The sequence below is a fragment of the Canis lupus genome, chromosome X (assembly GCF_003254725.2).
Source record: "Canis lupus dingo isolate Sandy chromosome X, ASM325472v2, whole genome shotgun sequence".
NCBI lineage: Eukaryota > Metazoa > Chordata > Mammalia > Carnivora > Canidae > Canis > Canis lupus.
Window position 1 is genome coordinate 84,429,152 of NC_064281.1, and position 27,910 is coordinate 84,457,061.

Here is a 27,910-nt window from a genome sequence, read left to right on the forward strand (position 1 = left end):
TTTATTTATTTATTTTTAGAGACAGAGAGTGTGCGGGCATATGCAAGCACATGCCAATGGGGGAGGGGCAGAGAGAGAAGGAAAGAGAGAATCTCAAGCAGAATCGCCACCAAGCTGGGAGCCTAACTCAGGGCTCAATCCCACAACCCTGAGACCATGACCTGAGCCAAAACCAAGAGTAGGACACTCAACTGACTAAGCTACCCAGGTGCCCTTAAGTACTTCATTTTTTTCGCAGTGATTATAAATGCTATTGTATTTTTAATTTCAGTTTTCACATATTCATTGCTAGTATATAAAAATACAATCATTTTTTTGCATAGCGATACTGTATCCAGTGACCTTTCTAAAGTCCATTACTATATCAAAGAGAATTTTTACAGATTCTTTGATATTTACTATGTAAGTGATCATGTAATCAGAAATATAGTTTTCTTTCTTTGCTCATTCATAAGCCTTTTATTTCCTTTCTTGCCTTATTGCACTGGGTAGTAATTTGCTGATGCATAGCAGCAATGAGAACAGAAATCCTTGCCTTGTTCACAATCTTAAGGGAAAAGCATTTAGTCTTTCATCATTAAGTATGATGTTAGCTATAGGTTTACCTTTTTATCAGCTTTATTGACATAAAATTCACATACCATACAATTCACCCACTTAGACTGTACAATTCAATGTCTTTTAGTATATATTCACAGAATTTTGCATTCATGACTACAACTTTAAAGATTTTTATTTATTTGTGAGAGAGAAAGAATACAAGTAGGAGGAGAGGCAGAAGGAGAGAGAGAGGAACAGACTCCCTGCTGAGGAGGGAGTTCACACAGGGTTCAATCTCAGGATCCTGAGATCATGACCTGAGTTGAAGTCAGACGCTTAGGCAACTAAGCTACCCAGGTAGCCCATAATCAATTTTGGAACATTTTAATTCCCTGCAAAAGAAAACATATACCCCCTAGCTGTCACTGCCCAACCTCCTATCTCTCTCAGCCCTAGACAGCCCCCCTCCTATGTCTCTCTACATTCTGTCAGTAGATTTGTCTGTTCTAGACATTTCATATAAATGGAGTCATACAACATATGGTCTTTGACACTGGTTTCTTTCACTTAGCATTATGTTTTCAAGGTTCATCCATGTTGTTGCATGTATCCCCAATTCTATTTCTTTTTATTGCTAAATCATATATCATTATGCACATGCCCTATTTTGTTTATCCATTCATCAGTTGATGGACATTTGGGTTGTTTCCACTTCTTCATTGTCATAGTCATAGTTGTCTTTTTATTATTGGGTAAGAGTTCTTTATATATTCTAGATACAAGTCTCTTATCAGTTATATAAGTATATGAATTGCAAATGTTTTCTTCCATTCAATGGATTGCCTTTTTACTTTCTTGATGGTGTCCTCTGAAGTACTAAAGGTTTTAATTTTAATGATGTCCAGTTTATCTATTTTTTCTTTTGTTGGTTGTGTTTTTGGTGTTGTATCTAAGAAACCATTGCCTGATCCAAGGTCTCTAAGATTCACACGTATGTTATCTCTTAAGTTTTACAGCTTTAGTTTTACATTTATGTCTTTGATCCATTTGAGTTAATATTTCATATGGTGTGAAGGAGGAGTTTGACTCCATTCTTCTGCATGTAGGTACATAGTTGTATGAGCACCATTTTTTTGAAAGGAGTAATCTTCCCCCATTGAAATTTCTTGACACACTTGTAAAAAATCAGTTGACCATAAATGTAAGGGTTTATATCTGGTCTTTCAATTCTATTCCATTTGCCTATATGTATATATTTGCGGCAGTGCTACACTTATCTTGATTACTGTAGCTTGTAGTAGGTTTTGATATTGGGAGCCATGTGTCCTCCAATTTTTTTTGTTAATTTTCAAGGTTGTTTTGGCTCTTTGGAGGACCTTTGCATTTCCTTATGAGTTTTAGGATTACCATGTCAATTTTTATAAAAGAGGCAACTGGGATTTTGATAAGGATTGTGTTGAATCTATAGATCAATTTTTGGATTATTACTAAGTTCACCATATCAAGGCTTTCAGTCCATTAACATGGAATGTCTTTTAATTTATTCAGGGTCAGGTCCCATTTATTTCTTCCATTTACTTATGTATTTAATTTCTTTCAACAATGTTTTGTATTTTTCGGACCGTAAGTTTTGTATTTCTTTTGTTAAATTGAATCCTAAATACTTTATTCTTTTCTTTTTGGTGCTATTATAAATGGAATTGATTTCTTGATTTTTTTTTTTGGTTTGCTTATTGCTACTGTGTGGAAATAAAATTATTCTTTATATTGATCTTGTGTTTTGCAACCTTGCAGAGCTAGTTCATTAGTTCTAATTTGTTTTTGTTTTTTTTTGTGGATTCCTTAGAATTTTCTAGATGCAGATAATGTCATCTGTGATCAGATAGAGTTTACTTCTTCTTTTCCAATTGGGATGCCTTTAAAAAAATTTTCTTGCCTAATTGCCTTGACTAGAACCTGCAGTATAATGTTGACTAGAATTGGCAATGGTGGACAGTTTTATCTTACTCCAGATCTTAGGGGAAAAGCCTTTAGTCTTTCTCTATTAAGTATGGTGTTAGCTGTGGGTTATTATGGGTTATAGATGTTCTTTACTAGGTTGAGCAAGTTCCTTTCTATTTATAGTCTCTTGAGTGTTTTGATGAGAGGGTGTTAAATTTTGTCAAATGCTTTTTTCCTGTATCTAAATGAATACGTGGCTTTGTACCTTACTCTACTGAAGTAGTATATTACATTAGTTGATTTTTCTAATTCTGACTCCTGGAATAAATCCTAGTTGGTCATGGTGTATAATCCTTTTTAGATATCGCTTGGTCTGATTCGGTAGTTGTGGGAGTCTTGTTTCTTGATTTTTTTGTTTTTGTAGATGTTCTTTGTCAACTTGAAGAAGTTCTCCCCTAATCCTAGTTTTCTGAGAGTTTTGTTTTTAATCATGAAAGGATGTTGGATACTGTCAAATGCTTTCCTGCCTCAACTGGCATAACCATAGCATTTTTCTCATGTAGCCCTTGCCAAGTTGATTTTCAGTGTATCCTGTTGTATTTTCATTTTCATTCTGTTCTGTAGATCAGAAGTCCTGGTACACTTAATAGGGTTTTCTGAATAAGGTGTCCCCTGGGCCAGGCTCTTATCTGGTGGTTGTGCAGATGGCTTTAATTCCAAGTTCATTCAGCTTTTTGGCAGAAATCACTTTCTTGGGGTATATGTCTAAGTCCCCATTTCCTTGCTGGTTGTCGGCCTGGGGTCACTCTCTGCTCCTAGAGGTCACTTGCTACACTCTGTTATGTGGCCCATCCATATTCAGAGTCAGCGGGCAGGTCAGATCCTCATGCTTCAAATAACTCTAACTTCCTCTCTGTCCACTAGCTAGAGAAAACTGCTATTAAAGCATTCATATGGGGGGATCCCTGGATGGCTCAGCGGTTTAGTGCCTGCTTTCGGCCCAGAATGTGGTCCTGGAGTCCCGGGATCGAGTGCCACATTGGGCTCCCTGCATGGAGCCTGCTTCTCTCTCTGCCTGTGTCTCTGTCTCTGTGTGTGTGTGTGTGTCTCTCACGAATAAATAAATAAAATCTTAATAAATAAGTAAAGTATTCATATTATTAGATTCAGCCCACCTGTGAGTGCCTGGATGGCTCAGTTGGTTAGGCATCTGACTCTTGGTTTCAGTTCAGGTCACGATCTCATGGGTCCCGAGATCATGGGATTAAGCCCTGCAGCAGGCTTCATGTGCAGCTGGGAGTCTGCTTAAAGATTCTCTCCCTCTACCCTTCCCCCACTTCTTTGTATGTGTCTGCTCTCTCTCTTGCTCAAATAAATAAATAAATAAATCTTGAAAAAAAGATTAAGGCCACCCGGATCATCTCCCTTTTGCTATATAATATAATCATTGGAGTGATTTCTCATCATATTGTCGATTGTATATATAACTCTCCGCACTCAGAGAGGAGGGAATTTTACAAAAAGCCAGGATGATTGGGTGTGTGGGGGGTCATATTCGGAATTTTGCCTACCATAGTCATTAAGTTTAAAAAGTGAACCAATTTAAAGAAAAACGTTGGGTAAATTATATGGGCAAAATTTTGAGGAGTGCTTGGAAACAGTCTGGGACTCAGGGGAGTAGTTCATTTTTAGGTTCCTTCCACATTCTATGACTCTGTAGTTAGGAAGTCATGGAGTAGTCTGCTCTTCTTTCTGCTATGAGATAAAGCCAGAAGCCAGTGTATTTTTTAAAAATGTTAAGGTCGTGAAAGACAAGACTGAGGGATTGCTTCCAATGAAAAGAGACTAGAGGGCCCTTGGGTGGCTCAGTGGTTGAGCTCAAAAAAAAAAAAGTCTAACTTTGGCTCAGGTTGTGATCCCAGGGTCCTGGAATTGAATCCTACATAGGGCTCCCCACAGGGAGCCTGCTTCCTTCTCTGCCTATGTCTCTGCCTCTCTCTCATGAATAAATAAAATCTTTAAAAGAGAAAGAGAGAAAGAGACTAAAGAGACATGATAACTAAATTCAAGGATTGATCTATGTTTAAGTCCTATACCAGATACATTTGTTATTGTCATTCTAAAATATGTTATTGGGATATTCGTGAAATTTGACAGAAGTCTTTTTATTATTTAGTAGTGTTATGTCAATATTAACTTCCCGGTTTTGCTTCTTTTTTTTAAGATTTTATGTATTTATTCATGAGAGACAGAGAGAGAGAGAGAGAAAGGCAGAGACACAGGCAGAGGGAGAAGCAGGCTCCATGCAGGGAGCCTGACGTGGGACTCGATCCCGGGTCTCTAGGATCAGGCCCTGGGCTGAAGGCGGCGCTAAACCGCTGAGCCACCCGGGCTGCCCAGCTTCCCGGTTTTGATAGCTGTACGATGGCTTATGTAAGAGAACACCCTTGTTTTTTAGGAAATATACACTGAATTATTTAGGGATAGAGGGGCATGATGTTTACAGCTTACCCTCAAATGGTTCAGGAAAAAAAATAGCATGTGTATATATAACTAGGAACAGAAAGCAAAGGATGAAGCAAATGAAAAATGTTAATATTTGGGAAATGTGAGTGAAGGGCAGATGGACATTCTTTGTACTCTACTTTTATGTTTTATATTAACAGCTTCACATGAGAATCACAACCATCACTGACACCTTGATTTCAGCCCAGTGAGTCCCTGATTCAGGCATACTGTGCCTGGACTTCTGACCCATGGGAACTTGTGGGATAAGAAGTTTGTGTGTGTGTGTGTGTGTGTGTGTGTGTGTGTGTGTGTGTGTGTGTATTTTAGTGAGCCAAAAGGTATGTAAGTAACATTTGAAATGGAAGAAGAGAAAAATCACCACAATTTGGCACTTTCTTGGATAGATGTGGTCAGAGAGAAGAGTTGGGGATGGTTCTAAAGTTAGGAGCTTGAAAATTGGGATAATATGGACAGAGAGAGGCAAATCTAGAGGGAGAGCTCATTGGGAGGGAAAAAAAAGTTTTAGAGAAGTTTGAGTTAATAGGGTCCATCAGCAGAGAGAAGTTGGCTGAAGATTCAAGTTGAAGAGAGAGGTCAGGGCTGAAGCCGGAGTGTTGGGAGTCATCACAATGGTTTTGGAGATTCTTGCACCTACTACAAAGGGAAGAAAGAGGATGGAAATGTAGAGGGATGTTTCTAGGTTCACCACCACACACCCGGGTAGTGATGCACGCTTGCTCTGAAGTTGGACTGGCCCGGGTTTAAAATTGTGGTTTTGCACATTTCTAACTGTGTTACCATAAACAGTTCCCTTAATGTCTCTGCACCTCAGTTTCCTCAGCTCTAAAACGATGATGCTAATCACACCTGCCTTGCTTCGAGGACTGAATGAGATCAGCCATATAAAGTGCTTAGCCCATCGCTTAGCACATGGCTAAAGCTGAAGAAAAGAAATTAGAGCCATGGTTGTTGCTATTGATTGCTATTTTCTTTCATGTGCTCATCTGGATTAGGGCCCATGCAGTTCGGATTACCATGTTTTGCTGGCCAGAATGAGGCCAGGCTAACATGGCATGTTCTTTCACTGAGGGAAGGCAAGCCCACCACCTATCCCCGGAAAGGGAGGACTTTTTTTTTTCCAATTGTGCCAATATGGGCAGTTTTAGAGGAAGGCACCGGAAGTGAGAGAGCTGGCACTGATGGTGCAAGGGCAGACCCCACACACCTGCCTGGATCACTAGTAGTGGCTCATTCATCAGAGGCCTCCCCTAGGCCAGCCCAAGAAAGGGATATTTGGGGGAGAGGGATAGCACAATCTAGTGGGGAGGATGGGCACAGTGCTCGGGGAGACAGTTGATGTTTGTGAAGTGTGTGGTGCCTAGGCTGCCTGGCGTATGTCCAGGGAAGAAGTGGGTTCTATGGGAATGTGCCAGGCCAGGAAATAAGGAGATTGGACTTCGCATGATGGCATTAATTCTCTGTATGGAGGATATGGCCCTGGGCGCTACACTTTTAGCTTAATTCTGTCCCCTCTTCCTCGCTGCCACTGTGGCCCTAATCAATCTGTTGTCTTCTGCGGCTAGATGTTAATGCAATCAATGAGACCATAACCACCTTAAGATTTCCTGATTAATTCCCTTCCCCACGCCCTTGTCAGCATGACTTTAATTTCTCAGTACTTGGTTCATTTTCTCCACTCACTTGGCTCTGCTCCATGCTCCAAGGACCTTTTTCCCCCCATACTGGGGAGAGGGTTTGGTGAAATGGCAGGTGTCTGGGCAGCCTGGGGGTGGGGGCAGATGGAGAATTCCTGACCTTGAACGAAGGTGAACTCCCTAAAGAGGAAAGTTTTGGGGTTTCGATAAAAAGCAATCTCAGAAAGGGACCTTTGGAAATGGAGTGTGTGTATGTGTGTGCATCTGTGTCTGTGTGTGAGCACGAGAGAGAGAAAGGTTGAGATTGTATGAGAGGCATCAGAATCCTGTAAATAAATAAGGAATCTTGAAAAACTGGTAGGAAAAATTTGCAATCATTATTTCATCCCAGGTCAAAGAGACAGAGAAAGTAACCCACTGAGGCAAAGATACGTATCAGGGATTACAGATTTTCCAGAGGGCTTTGAGATCCTCAGTGGGAAGGAGCTTAAAGACACTGGAACTGATAGATCTGCCACTTAGGTGGACAGCTGGAGTTGATGCAAACTGCCTGAAGAAGGACTTGTGATTTTTCTCCTACAGTGTTCTTCTTTCTGTCTGTTCCACCTAGTAAATGGCACTACCTTTCACCTGGTTGCTTCAGTCAAGCCTCTAGTCATTATCCTCAGTTCCCCTCATTCCCTCACAGGTAAACTCCTAGCCACCAGCAAATCCTATGGACCTACCTTCAAAATATATCCTGATTTTGCCAATTTCTCACCACCTCCTCAGCTCTGTTACTTGGTGTGAGCCATCATATCTCTCCTGGACCAATGTAACTGCCTCCTAACCAATCTCCTTGTATCAACTTTTGCTGCCAGGGTTGCCACACATGGATGTTCAGGTTGTACACTATGGAAGGGCACTATAGCTATGGATGTGCCATTTTTATCACAGACACATACCAACTTACATAAGAGAGTGTGCAGATGGGTAGACGCATTCTGCTCTTCTTGGCTCCAAGTCTGAGAGCATAGGAAGAGAGCCTGTTTCCACATAAACCTGTACCAGTGCACAGGGTCATGCACAGACTCTGGAGAACATGCATGTGCACTCATACACACATGCATACACACACAGTGACACACATAAGTGGGTGCTGTCTCGCCCAAGCCCTGGGTGTTCCCTGAGTTCACTTCTCTTACTGACCACCCAATGCTCTCTATAATACCATCTATAATAGTAGTCTATAATACCATCCAATATAATAGTCTATAATACCATCCAATATAATAGTCTATAATACCATCCCTCCCACCCACAGGTATCACTTCTGGTTGGGGAGCAGTGGTGGAACAATGGGGTGCAAAGTCCTCTTGATGGTACAAGTATTCCCGTGGCAAGAAATGCATAAAGGAAAAAAAAGTGGGCACACACAGCCAAGGCTACTGCCTGCCAGGACTCTGGCAAACTCCCCAGGGCAGGACATAAAGCTGTTTAGGCTGTACACTAAAAGACTCACCTATTTTTGCTTGTTTTGTTTTTAACTTGAGGAAGGGGCATCTTTTTGTAATGCTCACAAAGACATCGTATCAGATAGTGGCAGCCCTGCCCCCTACAATCTCAACTGCACCTAACAGTCATTAAGAACCTTATCAAACATTCAAATGTATCCATCCTTTGGTGGAAACCTTTCATTTATTTCCCAATGTCCTTTTTTTTTTAAGATTTTATTCAATCGGGATCCCTGGGTGGCGCAGCGGTTTGGCGCCTGCCTTTGGCCCAGGGCGCGATCCTGGAGACCCGGGATCGAATCCCACATCAGGCTCCCGGTGCATGGAGCCTGCTTCTCCCTCTGCCTGTGTCTCTGCCTCTCTCTCTCTCTCTGTGACTATCATAAATAAATAAAAAAAATTAAAAAAAAAAAACGATTTTATTCAATCATTCATGAGATACACACACACACAGAGATAGAGGCAGAGACACAGGCAGAAGGAGAAGCAGGCTCCATGCAGGGATCCCGACGTGGGACTCGATCCCGGGTCTCCAGGATCACGTCCTGGGTGGAAGGAGGCGCTAAACCACTGAGCCACCTGGGCTGCCCTATTTCCCAATGTTCTTAGGAGGAAGACAGAACTCCTTACCTAGCCCACAAATCTCGAACGATCTTGCCCCTGCCTTCTTCTGCAGCCTCAGGTCTCTCATGCCCCGCTCCTAATCCCAGCCACACTGACTTTTTGTCCCTGGAACACACAGGCCCCTTCCTGTCTCTTTCACCGTAATTTTTTTTTTTTTTTTTTTTTTTTGTCTATCCAGAGCCTGCATCCCCTGCTGGAGCATTAGCTTTATTAAGTGGGGACTTTGGCTCATTCACTCATGTATTTTCATCACTTATGCAGCGCCTACTATATATCAGGCGGTCAGTAAATATTTGCTGACTGAATAAATAGATGAACAGGACAATGGGCACATTGGACCCACCTGAAGGGCTCTAAGATGAAACTCTCAGCTCAGCCCCATCTCTATAGTGTGCATACACATCCTCAGGTGAATTGAGATGGCCAGAAAATGCAGACTGTTACACATCAGAAAGCTGCAAGACTGGTTTGGCAAGGAGGAATGGTAGTGAGCCTAGCCAGCAGTTATTTCGATATTAACATGCGGTGGTCACTGTTCTCAGCACTTCACCCGATTCATCTCCTCAGCCACCTTATGAAGTATAACCTTGTATTATTCCTGTCCCACGATGAGCAAACGGAGACCCAGGAGATTCAGTAACTTGAATTTAAACTCCAGCAGTTTGACCAGAGTCTATCTGCTGTACCGTGGAAGAGTGAAAATACTCATTTCCTCCAGTTTCTTTCTTGGTAGTGCCTGGGGAGCAATTCCCTTGCACACTCTGGTGGTCTTGAACCCAGCCCTGTGAAGCAGGTAGGAGAGGGAGTGCCGCCTAGTTGGCAAGCAGCAGCAAGCACGGATCTAGTTAGCGGCCCCACGGGGGCAGGAGGCACTTCGGTGATTGACAATGTAAATTAAAAAGCTGAGCTATTTTGTACTTTCTTGATATTGAAATCTATAAAACCCATCAAATCCTCAGCCAGCCTCACCGAACTAAAAGGGAATTGCAGTCACAAAGCAAATTTAACACTTCTTCCAATTTTTTTCTGACACTTCCGGAGCACTTCCACTGAGGTGCGAATGGCATTAACTTGAAGCTCTGCGGGGGAAACCTCAGCTGGTAGAGGGTTGGATTGTGCGACCCGCCTTCACACCCGGAAAAGAAATTGACAAGGCGGGACGGGGAGGAGCAACTGACAAGATGGGCTTTGCAGCCCTGACCACGGGAACAATAAATGAAAACTAAAGCAGGAGAGGCAAAAGGCAGAGTAATCCTCGTCGTTAAGATGTCGGCTGGCTCAGGGGCATAATACAATTTTTTTCCCCTTTAACCCACATTTTAGACACCGTTTAACAAAAGATAACTGTTTAAAACACAATTTGAAGTTAGTTTGCCCCCTTGGAGCTCAGAGCCTGAAGCACAGGTTTGTGGGCTATACTTGGGACTTTCCCTAAATTATTATATCAGAATCCTAGGACCAAAGAAAATACCTAATAGAGCATTTTGTTCAACCCACTTACTTGCTAGACAGAAAGACTGAGGCCTCCAGAAGGATGTTTTGCTTTTATTTTCACCAAGCATCCATCACTACTCTGTGTGTGTGTGTGTGTGTGTGTGTGTGTGTGTTAGATTTGCCTCGGGAGCTGTTAAGGGGAGAGACAGAATGACCTGCATTGTCAAGGGAAAAGGGCGAAGAAAAATGTTAGAATCGATATAGTGTTTGATAAATAGCTAGTCATTTGTCATATAAATATATACACATTACAAACAACAAGCCTCTCTGTGGCAGAAACAGAGGGGTTGTTCTCAACAGAGGGAGGGCTTCAGCTGAGGAGGCTAAATGAGGGTCATTCATCCCTCCAGCTCCTTCTGCCATGGTCAAGATTGGTCCAATCCACCACCTAGGTTTTCTGTGGGCACTCAATATTTTACTCAGCAGAGACTTTCAAACGCTGCTTCACTAGTAGCTGGTTGCATTTAACCTCTGTGGGAGGGATAGGGCCTTTTTCTTTCATCATGGAATCTGTTATTTTTCTTTGAAGCACAGTACAGAGCTTTTTACAAATTGCATGGCAAAAATAGAAATGCAGCCAGTCCTCAGCATAGTGGTGTGGAGGAGGTTCGGGGCAACCTGCCCCTCAGGCAGTATGTATACAGAATGTGCTCCTTTCAGAACTGGATGTTAATCCTGTAGGGTGGGAGGCAGAAAGCAAGCCATCCCTTCCTCTCCTGCCTTAAAGGAAGGTAGACTTGAAACAGTGAAGCTGGGAGCTCAGGAAAAAGCTAGCCTAAGTATAGCCAGTAGACCCTGGCTGCGGGAATCAGAGTGATACAAGCTTGGCTGTGAATTTGTGAGGCCTAGGAATCTGTCACTTGCCCACTTTGGTCTCTGTTTTTTTTAATCCACCTCTCCTGCCTCACAGGATAGCCAGAAGGTATAAGTGTGGAGAAAACAGACACACATTTATTTGGAAACAGTTAAAACCACATATGAATGCAAAGTATTATTGTTGTTTTAAGTGTGCTCTTTGCCTCTGGTGGTTGGACATCTTGGTGTATAACCTGGAATTTGAATTGGTAAAGAACATTCCAAAAGAGGTCTAAAGTCCCTGGAATTAATGAGGAGAGAGGGTGGAAAGAGTCAGGAAAGACAGGAACAGATCTCCCATGAGTCACAGCCCTACCACTTCCTTAAACTGTCTGCGTGTATGTCTTTCAGCAGCTTACCGAACCTCTCTCAGCCTCTTTTCTCATCTGTAAAGTGGGTTGTTGTGAAGATATGAGTTAAATAATCAGTGGAAAGCTAGATGCCAGCAGCACTAGCATGGGGCAGACTTTTGATAATAATTATTATTGTTAGTGATGCTACTTCTGTGTGCCAAGGAGAACTGGGATTCCTTAATGCCAGTGCATGGCTAGTCCTTGGTAAAATATATGTTTCTGGACCTCATCCCCAAGACATTTTGCTTCCATAGGTTTGGAATGGAGTGTAACACTGCATGTAACAGGGACTCCAAGGGATTCTGATGTGGGGCCAGATTTGGGAACCAATGGTCTAGAGCAGTAGTTTTTCAAGCTGCCAATTATTACCTACTGCTTGGGAAATCAATTTAGCGAGTGGGGACCTGCATTAAAAAACAGAAAAGGAATGCAATAGGAAAAAGCAGTGTGCACTGCACACGGTAAGGGTTAAGTATTGCTTCAGAAATGTTTGCCGTATGCTTATATATATAATTCAGTAATGTATGCTGTATGCATGGCAGATGTATTTCTTACTGTAAGTCATGGTGAAAAGTATTTGAAATACCACACAGAACGCAATCTTCCATTTGGAGACACTGGTGTCCAGAGAAATAACCTGGCAAGTCCCAGCTCAGACAAGAAGAAATGACCAGTGAGATAATGGAGTAGGATCCATTTCTCTTCTCTCTCCATCTATCTTCTGCTATGCTAGGGTCGACAGAATTGGTTTGTTCTCTAATTAGAATGAGTTTTAATACCTTGTAATGGGCCTGACCTGAGATGAAGGGCAAGTGAGGGTATTGCTACAGGTATCAGGCTAACTGCATTGACCCCATTAGACAGAAAACGTATCTGGGTTTATTGGGGTGTTCAGTTGTTCTTGATTAGTGAGCACTTTGTACACACACTTAGCTTTCTGCCTTCTCCCAGACTTTATTTCTGAAGATTTTCTTTATTTACTTATTTAAGAGAGGGTGGAGGGACAGAGGGAGAGAGAGGGAGAGAATCTCAAGCAGACTCCCTGATGAGTGGGGAGCCCCCATGTGGGACTTGATCTCGTGACCCTGAGATCATGATCTGAACTGAAATCAAGAGTCAGACGCTCAACCGACCGAGCCACCCAGGCACCTCTCCTTCTCCCAGACTTTGATATTCATTTTAGCATTTGAAAACCCTTTTTTTGCCTTTGTGAAATTGCATAAATTTGTTTCACTGCATGCCAACCCACATCAGTGTCTTTTGACTCCTCACTTGGTGTGTTGAAGATAGTAGCACTCCTAAACCTTTCTAGGCCTCATCCTCAAGAAATTCTGATTCCATAGGTTTGGAATGGAGCATAAGAATATGTATGTCTTCCTTTGGAATTTTGATGTGGGGCCAAATTTGGGAACCAATGGTCTAGAGCAGTGTTTTTCAAGCTGCCAATTATTACCTACTGCTCCGGAAATAAATTTAGAAGTGGTGACCTGTATCAAAAAAACAGAAAAGGAATGGCCGTGCTCCCTCCAAAAGGAGCAGTCACTCCAGGGCTCCAGCACACTTCCATCATATAGGGATGAGGTCACCTCCCCAGCAAGGCCTTCTCAGACCACCCTCTATAAACTGTAGGCCGTGCAGGATCCGCCTACCCCTACCACTTCAGAACCCTCCATCTTCTTTATATTTTCCCCATGGTGCTTATCACAACCTAACACACCATGTTGTAAATAATAAACACAATGAGAAAAATAATCCCATACATCCAGATCTTTTTTTTTTGGGGGGGGGGGAAGAACTGGAAATCAAATTTTATGTGAAGTCTTCCACATGTTAAACATTTTTATTTATTCATGAGAGACACAAAGAGAGAGGCAGGGATATAGGCAGAGAGAGAAGCAAGCTCCCTGTGGGGAGCCGGATGTGGAACTCGATCCTAGGACTCCAGGATCATGCCCTGAACCAAAGGCACATGCTTGACCACTGAGCCACCCAGGCGTCTTGAGTCGTCCAAATTTTATTTTTTTTATTTTTTTTTTATTTTTTTTATTTTTTAATTTTTATTTATTTATGATAGTCACACAGAGAGAGAGAGAGAGAGAGAGGCAGAGACACAGGCAGAGGGAGAAGCAGGCTCCATGCACCGGGAGCCCGATGTGGGATTCGATCCTGGGTTTCCAGGATCGCGCCCTGGGCCAAAGGCAGGCGCCAAACCGCTGCGCCACCCAGGGATCCCGAGTCGTCCAAATTTTAAATGTGGCTAGATCTTCTGATTTTTCTGGAGAGCCCGGAAATCCAAACATTTACGTAAATGTGTTGGTCACCAGATCAAAAAGAAAAAAAAATACCAACACTATATAGGCCAAAGGAAATATGTCTGTGATGCAGATTCGGTCCTCGGATCACCAGTTTGGGACCTCTGTCATAGATCTGTGGACAGTTGGGCCACTTGAAGTCTTGAAAATTGCTGTTTTCTATTACGGAAGTGCAGCCTCAGGTTAGGTACTTGCCCCATGGTCACACGCTAACTTATAGCGGAGCTGGACCTTGAACCCAGCTCTCTTGCTTCCCAGCGCTCTCTCATAGCTCCCCTGCTGCCTGTGAGGCTGCCTCTCTTCTGCTGAGGGAAGAGCTCAGCTGCCCTGTGTAGAGGCCAGCCTTCGGTTCAGTCCCAGAGCCCTCCTCACAAAGAACATAACAGAGTCATCACCACCCATCTGATAAGCCCCAGGCACTTCTCACCACAGAGTGTATGAATTTCCCTGCCTTCCCCATCTCAACCATGGATATTGCCTCTTGCTGTGTTCTTTATTACTTTTGCTCCAGTGATAGAATCAAGACAGGGTCTTTATAGTACAGTGTTATTAGCATTACTCCCAGCCAGCAGGGCTCTCGGGTAGAATTTGTGTGGTCTAGTGCAAAGAATCTGGGGCTCAGAGTCCAGAGGGCGGGACTCAGCATGCCCTGAGACAACTTATTTAACCTCCTTGGTCCTCAATTTCCTTCACTGTAAAACTGAGAGAAATACAATTTGCCTTTCTTATCTCCCAGGGCTACTGTGAGGTAAAACCGAGATAATACATATGAGTGCCCTTTGAAGAGAACATGTTACAACGGTGAGGGCATAGTATTTTTACAAAATCACGAATTGTAATCATTATTACAAGAATCATTATTAAGCACCTACTATGTGCAAGCGAATACCATGTACCATTTGCTCAGGGCAACTCGAGGAGATTAAGGCCTAGCTACCTTTCATAAGTTATAGGGTAAGTCAGACAAAGGGCGACATATGTGAGTGGAAAGAGCCAGCGCTGCAAAGCTGGAAATGACCTGGCCTGAGTGAAATGTACAGACTATACAGTGAGAGAGAATATGGTGGAAAGGGCTGATTGTGGGATGATCTGCATGGAGTAGAGGGTTCAAGTAGTACCCGACAGATGATCGCTGCTCCAGCTTCTCCATGAGGCCAGAAGACAGAGTCAAAACATGCCTTTCATGAAACCAAAGAAGAGTCCAAGTGGGATGGTGGGTGTGGGTGATGACACGACAGGAGAGCCTAGTACTGTAAAATGGCCCTGACAACAGTTCCCACTTCATAGGGCTATTCTGAGCATGCAAGATGGTGATGTGTTTTATTTTTTTATTTAGTTAAGATTGTATGTATTTATTTATTTGAGAGAGAGAGAAAGAGAGAGAGAGAGAGAGAGAGAGAGAGAGAGAAAGCGAGTGAAGAGGTGACAGAGGGAGAAAAAGAAAAAGAAGCAGACTCCCTGCTGAGCAGGGAGCCCAATTCAGGACTCTATCCCAGGACCCTGGGATCATGACCTGAGCTCAAGACAGATGCTCAACCGACTGAGCCACCCAGGTGCCCCAGGTGGCAATAGGTTTTAAACGTTTAGCACCGTGCCTGATACGTGGTGAGTCCTAAAGATGGGCTAGCTGCCATCATCATCATCATCATCATCATCATCATCATCATCATCATCTGTTTTTATCTTACAGTGAAGTCAGGGCACGTGGGAGCCTGCCTGATGTTAGTTGTATTGCTTTGGCCAAGTCAGATCACCTCCCTATTTCTCAGTTTCCTGGTCTTCCGAATGGGAATACTACCAGTGCAGCCGACAAGGATTCAATGAATGAATTCAAGTCAAGTGTCTGGCACAGGGTATGTCCACAGTAGATGTCAGCCACTCCAGCTCCTATAGCCAGGTAATCGTCATGTAATATGGCTGCACAGCAAGAACTCGAGGAACATAAAATCATGGACACCCCAAAGCTTACTACTGAGACACGAGTCCTTGTGCCTATTTTGAGATCCAATTCTTTTTTTTGAAGGGCTTTTTTGTTTGTTTAATACATCTGAAAAGAATGCATATACAAAGAATTGAGACATGAGAAAGCATTGGTTCAACACTAATGAATCTACAAGAATTACGATTTGGGGAAGGGGAGAAGATTACCTAAATATTTTTAAAAATTGGAAACTGCGACCAAAATAAGTGGATAAAATCCCTATTAACACTTGTGAAGAGTCTTCATAAGACTCCATGACTTTTTTTATTAAACTAGAGAGCCTTAACTAGCTACTCTAGGGTTCCTCATATGCAAAACAGAAATAAGGGGATTCCCCTGACTGGTCCCCATGCTGTTAAATGTTCTCCCCACCCACACCCACACCCCCAGCTTCTTCATGAAGCAGGTCTCCATCCTCCCAGCTTAAAAGAGGATGTGCATCATTCCATAGACATCTGTCTCCTAGTGCCACCTCTCACATTTCTTTGATTTACCCGGTCTTCAGTTGTGTTCTAGGAACACCGTATCATACACTATTAAGCTAGACACCTATGCTAAGCATATAAGAAAATGACTGACCGGGAAAAATGTTTTTTAATTACATAATCTATTTGATGTATTTCAAAACGTGCAATACTTTTCTTCGTTTATCCGTGAAAGAAGTTAGAAATTAACTTCAAAAAAATTCAGCAAATGGCAAAGTTCCTTGAAAGTCACAGTCACATATATAGTGCATACTTGAAAAGAGGAGGGGCAAGATAGGTTCCACCCACTTTCATGAGTTTCATCAAATACTGGACCTACTCAAGGGTGGAGAGAAAAGGCAACTTTAAAAAAGGAGTGTGTTATTAAATGAGGCATTTACTATACTCCTTCCTAAGAGCCCCAGGTGGGAAATAAGTTTTCTAAACTAGATCTAGGAAGTGGAATGTGGAATCAATCCGTCCTCCTCCCCTTAAGAGCTGTCCAATGGTTAATGAATTTAAAAAACATGACTAAATAAAAACAAACCCCACACACACTTCCTGCACCACCACCCCACCACCCCCACAAAAAAAGGAAAAAAAACCCTAAATGTCCCGGATCATTCTCCAGAGTGGATGGAGGCCGGGAGCAGTTTCAACTGTTACAGAGTCATTACAAGCATGCCTTGCTTTTAAACAAAAAAAAAATTTTTCGAAACGACAGAACAAAAACTAGTACTAATCACTTTTTGACAATACACCATTACTCAAATTAACTAGTACTGAGAGGAGAAAGGGGGGACCATACCTATGGGCCTTGTCTCACACGAGTGCATGTGGGTAGGTGCAGGGCATTTGTCATTATTGCAAAAATGAATTTTAATGTTTAATCTTTAGTTTAATTTAACATTGCTTTTAGTACAATGCTGACACCAGTTGTGCAGAAAGGGCTCTGGAGAGATGTTCATAGCAGTGCACACCTGAGGCTCTTCTTCAGTTCTGGAGGCTCCAGAACCAATATTGCTTCGTGAAATACATTCTTTAGGCCTTTCTGTGTGAGTGCAAAACAGTCCACATACTTGACCGCCTTCAGGTCATGGGCCAGCTTTTCAGCAGTCTCTGGAGTGATAGGCTTCTGTTTGTTCTTGGCAAGCTTCTCAATAGTATAGGGGTCATCTCGGAGATCAATTTGGGTCCCAACAAGCAAGAAAGTAGTCTCTTTGGACAGTGGTGAGTTATCTCAGGCACCCTCTTTTCCTTCACATTTTCAAATGAGGATGGAGAGACCACTGAAAAACAGACTAGAAATACATCTGTTTGTGGATAACTCAGCAGTCGTAATCTGTCATAATCCTCTTGCCCTGCAGTATCAAAAAGTCCAAGGGTATATGGCTCTCTACCAATCATAACTGTGACTGCATACTTGTCAAAAACAGTTGGTACATAGTACATACTCAGATGGAAATTTGTTTGTTGTGTAGGATATCAGGAGACATGTTTTACCAATGGCACCCCTGCCCACAACAATGCACTTAATTGTCTGCATTGCTGAAACAGTTTTGTATCCACTTTAAATATTTCAAATTCAATGATGACCTCAGCTTCTCCTCCAGGGCGTTGGCAGCACTGCCGAGATCCAATTCTTAAATTGGAAATTTCTCCTCTGTCAAGGAAATCAAGACTGAAGAGGATGGCAGGAATTTGGGGTTTAGAGATCATTGTGTGAAACAGTTACTGAGCACCTCCTGTGGGCTGGCTGGTGCTCCAGGGGTGGGAGTTCACGAGCAACAATGGGACAGGCAGATTCCCGCATTTAAGCAATGTATAGACACATGGAGGGAGATAGAATAAAAATATAAAATGTTATGTTGCACGATGTGATGTGATTTAGGATCATGCTTGGCATTTAAGAAAGAACTGGGAAGCCCTGTGGCAGGAGTAGAGCGAACAAGGAGAAGGGTAATAGGATGTCAAAGAGGTCATAGGGGCGGCTGGTTCAGGGCTTTGTAGGCTTATGTGATGACTGTCATTTACAGGGAGTGAGATGGAAAAGGCATGGGGGAGGATCTTGTTCAGGGAGGGACGTGATCTGACTTCCATTGACCATTTGGCCCTCCCATAAGCAGTGGATTTTGCATCCACAGGCTTTGCATGATAAGGACTAAGGGGGAACAGCCCTGGTAGTTCTTGCAGAGCTGTCCTTAACCACTCTATAGACTGCAGAGAGAAGGCTCTTTGGTCCAGAGGACACGGAGTGGAAGTGATGACACAGAGAATAGGAGGAAGCATTGGAACCTTTTAGAGAGGGAAGGGACCCAGTTAATGTGATTCTGCTACTGGGCTTCTGTTCACCCAGCCTTGACCTACAGTACGTACCACCCCACCATCCCGCTCAGCCTCTCAAGGTCAGAAAGCCTTCTGACAGGTTTACTAAAAGTCGGCCTTCTTGCCACCACTGGGTGGCAGTAGTCTTAGATCTGTCTCAGGAGCAACCCAGAAAAAGTGCCCACTTTCCATAGGAAAGCACTATTTGAGATGCGAAGGCAGGTGGGGATACTATGCATCCCCAGACTTTTCTCTCTTTCCGGCCCCGTATCTCTGGTCCTTTCAAGAGCCACTCTTGCTCTGGGATGGTTTCAAATCTGTTCATCACTCTCGTGACCCTCCTCTGGAGGTGCTCCGCTTTGTCAGTGACCTTCTTAAAATGTAGTGCCTAGAATTGAATAGGAGACTTCAGGAGGGAACAGCAGAGATCGCAGTGCCACATTTCTATTCTGGGATCTAGAAACACTGCTTTGATTAATACACCCTAAACTTCTGCTCCGTTTTTAACAGCTAAATGATTAAGCGACAGTAAACTAACTGTTGGCTCAAATTATACTGTGGGTCAACTCAAACCCCTAGATCTTTTTTGAATTGTTTGTTTTTATGTAAGCTGCTGCCAAGTAATGGTTCCCTTACTCTGGCATCACAAAAAAGGACTTTCAAAATTTTAATTGAGGAGTTTTACTTTATCTTACACATTTTACCTTTTTTTTTTTTTTTAATTTTAGTTTGGTATTCCAGCCCATCTGAGCTTGTATTGAATCTCAGCTTTGTTCTTCAACGTATTTGATATCCCTGCCAGCTTTGGGTCATCTTCAGACGTGGTAAGTGTATTTTCTGTGTCATCTAAGTTATTAATGGAAGTGGAAAAGCCCCATGGCCTTTAGAGACTTTTCTGTTGGTAGTCATCCGTGCGTTGGGTAAAATTCTTTCATCAGTTGCCAATCCATTTGACTCGTGTTATAATCTGGTTAATCCGTTGCTGTCTTGTCTTAGCCCATTCATGAGAAAGTTACAGGAGACAACTTCAGATGCACTGCTGAATCCAAGATATGTTGTGGTTACAAAAGGCAGTGTGGATAAAGGATGATCTAAGGTAGCACCTTTTGGGTTGTAAAATGGAGACTATTAGGGTTTTCCCCCCAACTCTGAAAGTAGTATTGGCTTGTTGTGTTAAAAACATACCAAAGTGTATGAATTAGAAAGTGTGAGTCCTTCTGTAATTCTTCGTGCCAACACCCTGCCGGATAATGGTGGCTAATGATTTTGGGTGTGCATAAACAGATCTGTGATTTACATGGTATCATATGATAGAGAATGTTGTGTAACTTGCTTTTTTTCACTTACAATCTTTTGGAAACGTCTTTCTTTGTCAGAACATCCCTTACAATGACAACCTAGTGTTCTTTCCTGGGGATATTTCCTAATTTATATCATCAATCCTGTATCGAGGGGAATTCACATCATTGGCAAATTTTTGCTGTTGCAAGTAGTGTTGCTTGGCGAACTTTCTTTGCTGGCTTGAGATGTTGTGTTGGGTGCTGGTTTCTGAATCCTCTGGATTCCCTGTCCTTTTTGGATCTAGTTGTCAATGTTCTAAATTCCAAGGGCTACTTTCTACTAAGAGAGAACTAGGGGGGAACTGCCAACTCCCTACTCACCAGGGTTTGTGTTTGAAAATCTATACTTTGTTTTCCCTTGGAGTGAAGTTAAAACTGTTGGAGCTTTTGGGGGCCTTTGGAAGACCGAAGCACCCCAAGATCAAACCCTGAGTGACAGACAGGCTTGATGGGAGTCTCTGCCCTGGTTGGAGTAGGTGAGGTGGTTAAGAGCCAAAACAGGAAGGAGAACTGCCTTGCCATAGAGCTATTATACCCCATCACACACAAGCTCTGGCAAGTAAGGCCACTTACTGAGCCTCAATAGGCTCCTCCTTTCTCATCTTCACACCTTTCCTCCTCCGTGGTGTGTGTGTGGGGTTCCATCCCTGCACAGGTGCACCTCCCAGAGAAAGGTAGGAGCTGCCTCCTCTGAACTTTTAGAACACTTTAAGGGCATGGGCTTGAGAGTCAAGGCTGCATTTAAGTATCACCGCTGTACCTGCCCAGCTCTGTGATCTTGGATATGTCACTCCTTGCTGGGCCTAGTTATCCTCATCTATAGAATGAAGATGTACCTATATAAGAGATTTCAGAGCACCAAACCCAATGCCTGGCCACTAGGAAGCACTTCAAGTTAGCTGCCATCATCATCATCATCACCATTATGGGTGATCATATTACCTACTCCATAGAGTTGTGAAGATGAAGTGAGAACATACGTAAAACATTCAACATGGTTTTCAGCATAAATTGAGTACTAAATAACTGGTAACAGTTATTTATTATATTTATACCTCCCCTTGGATACTTACCTCATTATGTCTTATGTTTCTTCTGTTTGTGTTCAAGTCTTGATCCCTTCCTACAATTTGTTAAATTCCCTTGAAAGCAGAGTTCTCTCTCTCTCTCTCTCTCTCTCTCTCTTTCTCTCTCTTCCAGTCTCTCTTCCTCTCTGCGCAGGAAGCATAAAAGACCCAATGCTGGTGATTAGTGTGGCCTTTGAAAATTTAGATGAGTCAATGTTGCCATTACTTTTTCTAAGCCTCTTGATCATGGTATTGTTTTCTAGTTTGAAAGCATCTCTCCCATTAACTGATCAACGGGACCTTGTCCCTAGGGCAGGCCATAGCATACACATTCCAACCACTGAGCCACTGATCACAGAATTAGCAATGTACGGTATCTTAACTTTGGAAAGTTTTCCAGAAAACAGTGGCCCTGAGTGTGTTTGCATCTGGGTAGACTGGATTTGTGTACCACTCTAAGACTTCTGCTGTCTACATGGAAATGGATATTAGGCAAGAACCTAGTTCAGGCCACCACCAAGTCCCCCTTAAACTACCACAAAATAGTCTTCTAAGTTGTTTCACCCATTGTAGTCCAGACAGCACTGCACAGTAGAAAGAAGTAAAATGAGATTACATCATTCACCTCCTCAAGACCCTTCAGTGGCTCCCATTTCATGTAGCATCAAGTCCAGTCTCCTCATGGTCTCCAAGGCCCTGCATAATCTGGCTCCTGCATATCAAAGTCATCTTGATGCATTCTTCCTCTTGCCCACTCTGTACCACCCACACTGGTCTTCTGTTGTGAGAACATGACAAGCTCATTCCTGCCTTGGTACCTTTGTTTTTGTTCTGTCCACCACCAGGAATTGGATCCCACCTATGCCTCAACTTTCCCAGAGCTTCCTTTTGTCCTTCAGGTTACCGCTTAGATGATACCATCTCAAACCAAGATCATTTATTTAAGCCTTCTTCCCTGCTCACCCTATCTCAAGTAGCTTCCTGATGGTTCATGTACCTCCTTGTTAACCTCAAACTCACTGGTTCTCAGCCCTCACTTCACCTTAAGAATCACCCAGAGAACATTTTTAAAAAATGGTCCCTTCTAGACCACAGAAATCACAACCTCTGGGAATAAGGCCTGGGTTATCTCTATTTTTAAATGTTCCCCTGGTAATTTTAATGTGTAGGCAAGGTTCACAGCCTCCATTCTAACCTATGAGCTTGTTTATTTTCTTCTTAGTCCTTATCACCAGGTGTAATTATTTTCATTCATTCATTTATTATTTATTGAGCGCCTATTTTGTCTGGCTGTACTCGAAACACAGGGATTAAAATCATGAACACACACACAAAAAAAACCACAAATTCTAACCCTTTATGAAACTTCCATTCTAGTGGGAGAAGGCAAACAATAAAGAAGATCAGCAAATACGCATAGTCATATAGCTTTATATGTATATATATATATAGTATTATGGACTGAATGTTTATAACTCCCCCCACCCCAAATTCATATGATGTAACCCTTACCTCCAATGTGATATTTGAAGACAGGGCCTTTGAGAGGTGATTAGGGTTAGATGAGCTCATGACGGTAGGACCCTGGTCTTATGAGAATAGTGCCCTTATAAGACAAGAGACCAGAAAGCTTGCTCTCTCCCCGATTCCACCTCCCTCCCTCACACACACACACACACACACACACACACACACACACACACACAAAGGTTGTGTGAGCCCACAGCAAGATGGCAGTCATGTAGAAGGCAAGAGGAGAGACTTTAGAATGAAACTGACCTTGCTGGCACCTTGACCTTGGACTTCCCAACCTCCAGAACTGTGAGAAATTCATTTCTACTGTTTAAGCCACCCACTCTATGGTATTTGGTTATGGCAGCCCGAGCAGACTAAGACATACAGTATGTTAGATTATGATAAGTGATCAGGAGGAAATCTACAGCATAAAATGGAGGTATTGGGGGGTTTGGGTGGGGGGGGAGGGAGAAAAGTTTTCCATAGAATGGCCTGGAAAGGTGAATCTCGAGTGAAGATTTGAAAGAAGTGAAAGATCTAGATCTGCAGTTATCTGAATATAGAGCATCCAAGGCACAGAATAGTAAATGCAAAGGCCCTGAGGCTGGATTATACCTGGTGTGTTTGAGGAGCAGCAAGGGGGCCAGTGTGGCTAGAGAGCTGAGAACAAGGGGAAGATTGGTAGGAGATAAATTTAGAAACTTAATAGAGGGGAGCAGATAATATAGAGCCTTAGAAGTTATTTTAAGAGCTTTGTCTTTTACTCTGAGTAAGAAGGGTTATCACTGAGGAATTTCTAGCAGAGAGTAGTATAAGCTGACTGAGATTTTAATAGGTTCACTCTTCCTTCCATACAGAACTGAATCGGGAAAAGGGTAACAGCAGCAAAACCTGCAAGGACGTCACTGCAATAATCTAGGTGAGACACAAGTGACGATGGTGGCTTGAAGAAGGATGGTAGGAATGGCACTGCTGTGAGAACCTATGAGAAATGGTCAAAATCTGGTTGCATTTTGGGAGTTAAGATATACAGGATTTGCTGCCAGACTGCATGTTGGGCATGAGACACAGTGCACAGTCAAGAAGGACAACTTGCTTTGGGGCCTGAGCATCTAGAAGAATGGAGTTGCCATTACACTGAGATGGGTAGGGCAGCAGCGGGAGAATAGGTTTTAGGAGGAAACATCAAGAGCTTAATTTTGAACTTGCTAAGTTTGAAGTGCCCACTAGACCTTCACTTGGAGATGTCAAGTAGCAAGATAGATCCTGGACTTTATAGGAGAGGTCTGGCCTGGAGACAGAACTTTGCAAGCCATGAGATTGGATGAAATCTCCTAGACAGTAAGCTCAAGTAGAAAAGAGAAGAAGCCCAGGGACTGACACCTAAAGCACTCCAAAGATTAGAGGTTGGGTTGTGGAGAAACAAGCAAAGGGGATTGAGCAGAAGCAGTCAGAGCAGAAGGAGGAAACCAACAGAATGTGGTTTCCTGGAAGCCGAGAGAAGAAAGTTATTTAAGAAAGAGTGAGGGCTCACTTAGTGTCAGCCACTGCCAAGAGTTCGAGTAAGATGAGGACAGAGATAACCACTGACTTTCGGATTTTGTAACAGGTAGGTCACTGGTGATCTTGATCAGAACTGTGATGGCAGTGAGTTCAAGAGAGAGAAGGAGAGAATTTGGAGGCAATGAGCATAAACAGTCGCCCCAAAGTTTTAGTATTAAGAGGAGGACAGAAATGGGGTAGAAGCAGTATCTCAGGGGGATTAGCCTTGAGAGAGAGTTTTATTAATTTGGGGGATGGGAGAAATAATATTCTAAAGAAAATGACCGAGACCCCCAAATTAGAATGTCAGTTGGGTGAGGGCAGGGCCTTGGTCTTGGGCCATAACCTCCCACAGTGCCCAGTGCAGAGTAGGCACTCAGCAAATATTGCTGAATAAGTTAATGATCAAATGACTGCAGACATGCAGGAGAGTAAATATCAAAGAGCTGAGTAGCAGGAGAAAGTGGCAGGTGAATGGAGCAGCACCCTAGTTTCAGTTCTAGTCATTCCTGTACTGCTCCTGGCATACCAAGCTTGCCCTGGGGCCAGACAGCCAAAGCAGGGGTTGGTGTGGCAGGACTCTCTTTGCCAAGAGGGCATACAATGTCTCTGTAGTCATCTGTTCCAGGGAGAGGACAGGCTCTGGGACTGTAAGAAGCAGGTGTGGTCAGACAAGACCACAGAGCTCAGGAGGGTGCCAGAGGCGAAACCACTTTGCGTCATCACCGTTCTCCAGGCATGGCCTGTCTGTCTGCGGCACTGGGCGCGTGTGAGATGCGTGCCACACCAGCAACCCTGCCTGCCCTTGCTGGCTGGAGGGTAATTAATAACATCCTGTAGCTCAGGCCAAGGAACAGCAAAACTGGAGTCCACAAAGGAGAGGCGCATGCCCATGCAGTGCCTGGTAGTCTTGGCACCTGGCTTTTCCCAGTTGCTGCATTGCACAACTTCCACAGGGTAAGGTGATGGCTTGGCGCAGTGGGCCCTCCCCATGGGGCCTGTGACTCGGCTGTCGCCAGGAAGATGGCACGGCCCAGCACTGAGCTAGTACACAGAAGGCACTTGACAACTTTTGGATGAATGAACCCCTGGGGACTCTGGGAATTGACACAAAAAAAATGAGGAAAAAAATGCTTCCTTTTCCATGCCTTCCCTGCTGCCACACTTTACACCCAGACACAGCGCCATGTGGGGCCAAAGCCAGTGGCAAGTGCGGGTCCTGGACATGGCAGAAGACACAGGGCAACCCCCCTGGCTAATTGGCAGCAACCCCAGACAGACCTTTTCCATCTTCTCACCTGGCACCCAAAGACTCCACCATAGTGTTAGGTCTTAAGAGTCCAGAAAGTTAACTTCAACCAGCATTGACCTAATACCTGATCTGGATCACATCCTGTGTGTTTTCTCAAAGTTGTAACTGTAGTACTAAATATTCCAATAATTACTACTACTATAGTAGTAGTAGTACTATTGCTACTCTTAATTGCAGCTAACAGATACTGAGCGCCTACTATGGGCCAGGCACTGAGCTAAGCACTTTACATACCTTGTCGGTTGTACTCCTCATTGCATCTCGGTGAGGTGAATACTACTGTTGTCTCCAGTGAACAGAAGAGATTCAAGCTACGTAGGGGAAGGGTGGAGACTCAAGCCTGGTTCAGTCTGACTATGGAATCACATTCTCCATAGTCCTCTATTATAGCATCAGGGTGCTCTCTTTAAAAATGTAAAACAGGTGATATCATTCTTTTGGCTTAAAAGCCTCCAGTGGCTTCCCATCCATACAGAGAATTCAATCCAACTTTCATCCTAGGCCATCAAGGCCTGGCGGCATCCAGCCTTTGCCTGCCTCTTCGGCCTTGTTTCATTCTTCTCTCCTCTTGCCCTAAAAAACCTGCGGAGAAGGCTCTGGAGCCAAAGCAGTGCTCTATCTTCACATTTGGTAGGCTGACTTGGGTGCTTACCCCTGCTTACAGTGATCCTTCCCTTGGAAGATGCCTCCCAACATCCAAACAACCATCTCCAAAGCCCTGTATCAAAGGGTGGAAGCTGCCTAATGATTGGCAGTACACCTGTTGTTCCACGGATACTTGTTGGGATAGTTTTAGTACTGCCTCTCTCATGTGTACTGTAAGATCATAGAAGGTTGACAGTGCCCCAGACCCTGTCCAACACCAAGAAGGTTGAGATGCTCAGAGATGAGCTGAAGCCCATATTCTCATTCCGTGACTGCTGGCATTTGGTGAGGCAGTACTGTATGTCGAGGGGAGTATGGGAACGGCTCTGGACTAGACACATATGAATTACATCTCAGTCCAGCTCTCTCCCTTGCTAGCCCAGAGACCTTGGATAAATCCTTTCAGTTCTCTAAGCCTCGATTTCCTTATCAGTCAATGAAAGTAATAGTCTCTGCCCCTAAGGCGTTGTTTTGAGTATCTTAAGATGATTTATTGGATAGTGTTCTGGAAGGTACAGAAATTTGCACAATGCCTCTCGAGTGCTTACTATATTCCAGATCCTGCTCCAAGCTCCTCACATGTATTCTCTCCATATCAGTCCTCAGACAAAACCTTAGTGTGCTTTTTTCGGGCTGTCGCTTAGTCTGTTCCTGTTCCTATAACAGAATACCATAGACTGGCTGGCTTAGAAACAACAGAATTTTATATTTTCCAGTTGTAGAGGCTAGCAAGATCTGAGATCAAGGTGCTGACAGATACAGTGTCTAATGAGAACCTCTCGTTGGTTCATAGATGCTCATCTTCTCACTATAGCGACACATGGCGGAAGTGAGCAAATAAACTCTGTAGGGTCTCTTTTAATAAGGACACTGACCCCATTCAGGAGGGCTCCAGCCTCATGAGCTGATCACCTCCTAAAGGCCTCACATCCAAATGCCATCACACTGGGGATTAGGTTTTGACATAGGAATTTGGGGCGGATACAAACGTTCAGTCTCTAGCAGGAGGGGAGGGTAGTACTTTTTCAAGTAAAAAAATATGGCTACCATTTTGTCCAAGCGTTCGACCATTTTTCCCCCACTGGGCTACATGCTACGTGGAGTCCTTTGCCTATTACTGTTTAGTTTTGTGGTAGGGGACTCTCACCCTACCTCAGTTGTCTTACCTACTCCTCCTCAAAGCCACAAGAGGTTCCCACATACATGATATTCCACAAAACATCATCTCCCATGACCAGAAAGGAGTGTGGGTGCCTGGTGGTCTAGTCTCTGGTGGTCTGGTCTGTATCTTCACAAATACTGAGTACTTCCGATGTGGTAAGCTCCATTCCAGTCAACTGGAAATCGAACCTGCAGCCCATGGACAAAAAACCCCAGCCTCTCCAACCTCTCACCTCTGTAGTATTCTTGCCCCAATGCACAGTCATCGTCTCACCATGAGAGAACAGCAGACAAACTTTGAAGGAAACGGTCTCATAATTGGCCTGTACTTGTCAAATCATCAAGGTTATGAAAGACAGAAACTGTCACAGGTTAGAGGAACCTAACAAGACATGGCAACAAATAGAATGAGCTCCTGGGTTGGATCCTTGCCTAGCAAAAGGACACTGGTGAGAAAACGGGGAACATTTGAGTAAAGTTTGTGGATTGTTGATAGTGTTGTATCACCATCAATTTTCTGGCTTCGATACCTTTGCCATTATTTTCTATAAAGATTTTGTTTATTTAGTTTTAGAGAGAGAGAGAAAGAGAGAGAATGAGAGATTGAGCAGGAAGAGGGGCAGAGGGAGAGGGAGAGAGAATCGCAAGCAGACTCTATGCTGAGTGCGGAGCCTACCCCAGGTCTAGCTCTCGCAACCCTGAGATCATGACCTGAGCCAAAACCAAAACCAAGAGTCGGGTGCTCAACCGACCGAGCCACCCAGGCGCCCCAATACTTTTACC

General features: G+C 43.5%; 1 protein-coding gene and 1 pseudogene across 6 annotated transcripts in view; one reads left to right on the forward strand and one right to left on the reverse strand.

The window, feature by feature from the left end:
* PAK3 (p21 (RAC1) activated kinase 3) overlaps positions 1–27,910 on the forward strand; it is a 571,264-nt gene that overhangs the window by 333,842 nt on the left and 209,512 nt on the right. For 2 of the 6 annotated variants that reach the window (XM_035711477.2, XM_049107806.1), the window contains exons 2-3: positions 19,274–19,369; positions 23,325–23,386. The exons of 3 other annotated variants lie outside the window; for them this stretch is intronic. The gene's annotated coding sequence lies outside the window, so the exon portion shown is untranslated. The remainder of the gene's footprint in view (positions 1–19,273; positions 19,370–23,324; positions 23,387–27,910) is intronic. One more of the 6 variants, XM_025431418.3, reaches the window with a different exon arrangement.
* LOC112649245 (cell division control protein 42 homolog) lies at positions 17,185–17,801 on the reverse strand (annotated as a pseudogene).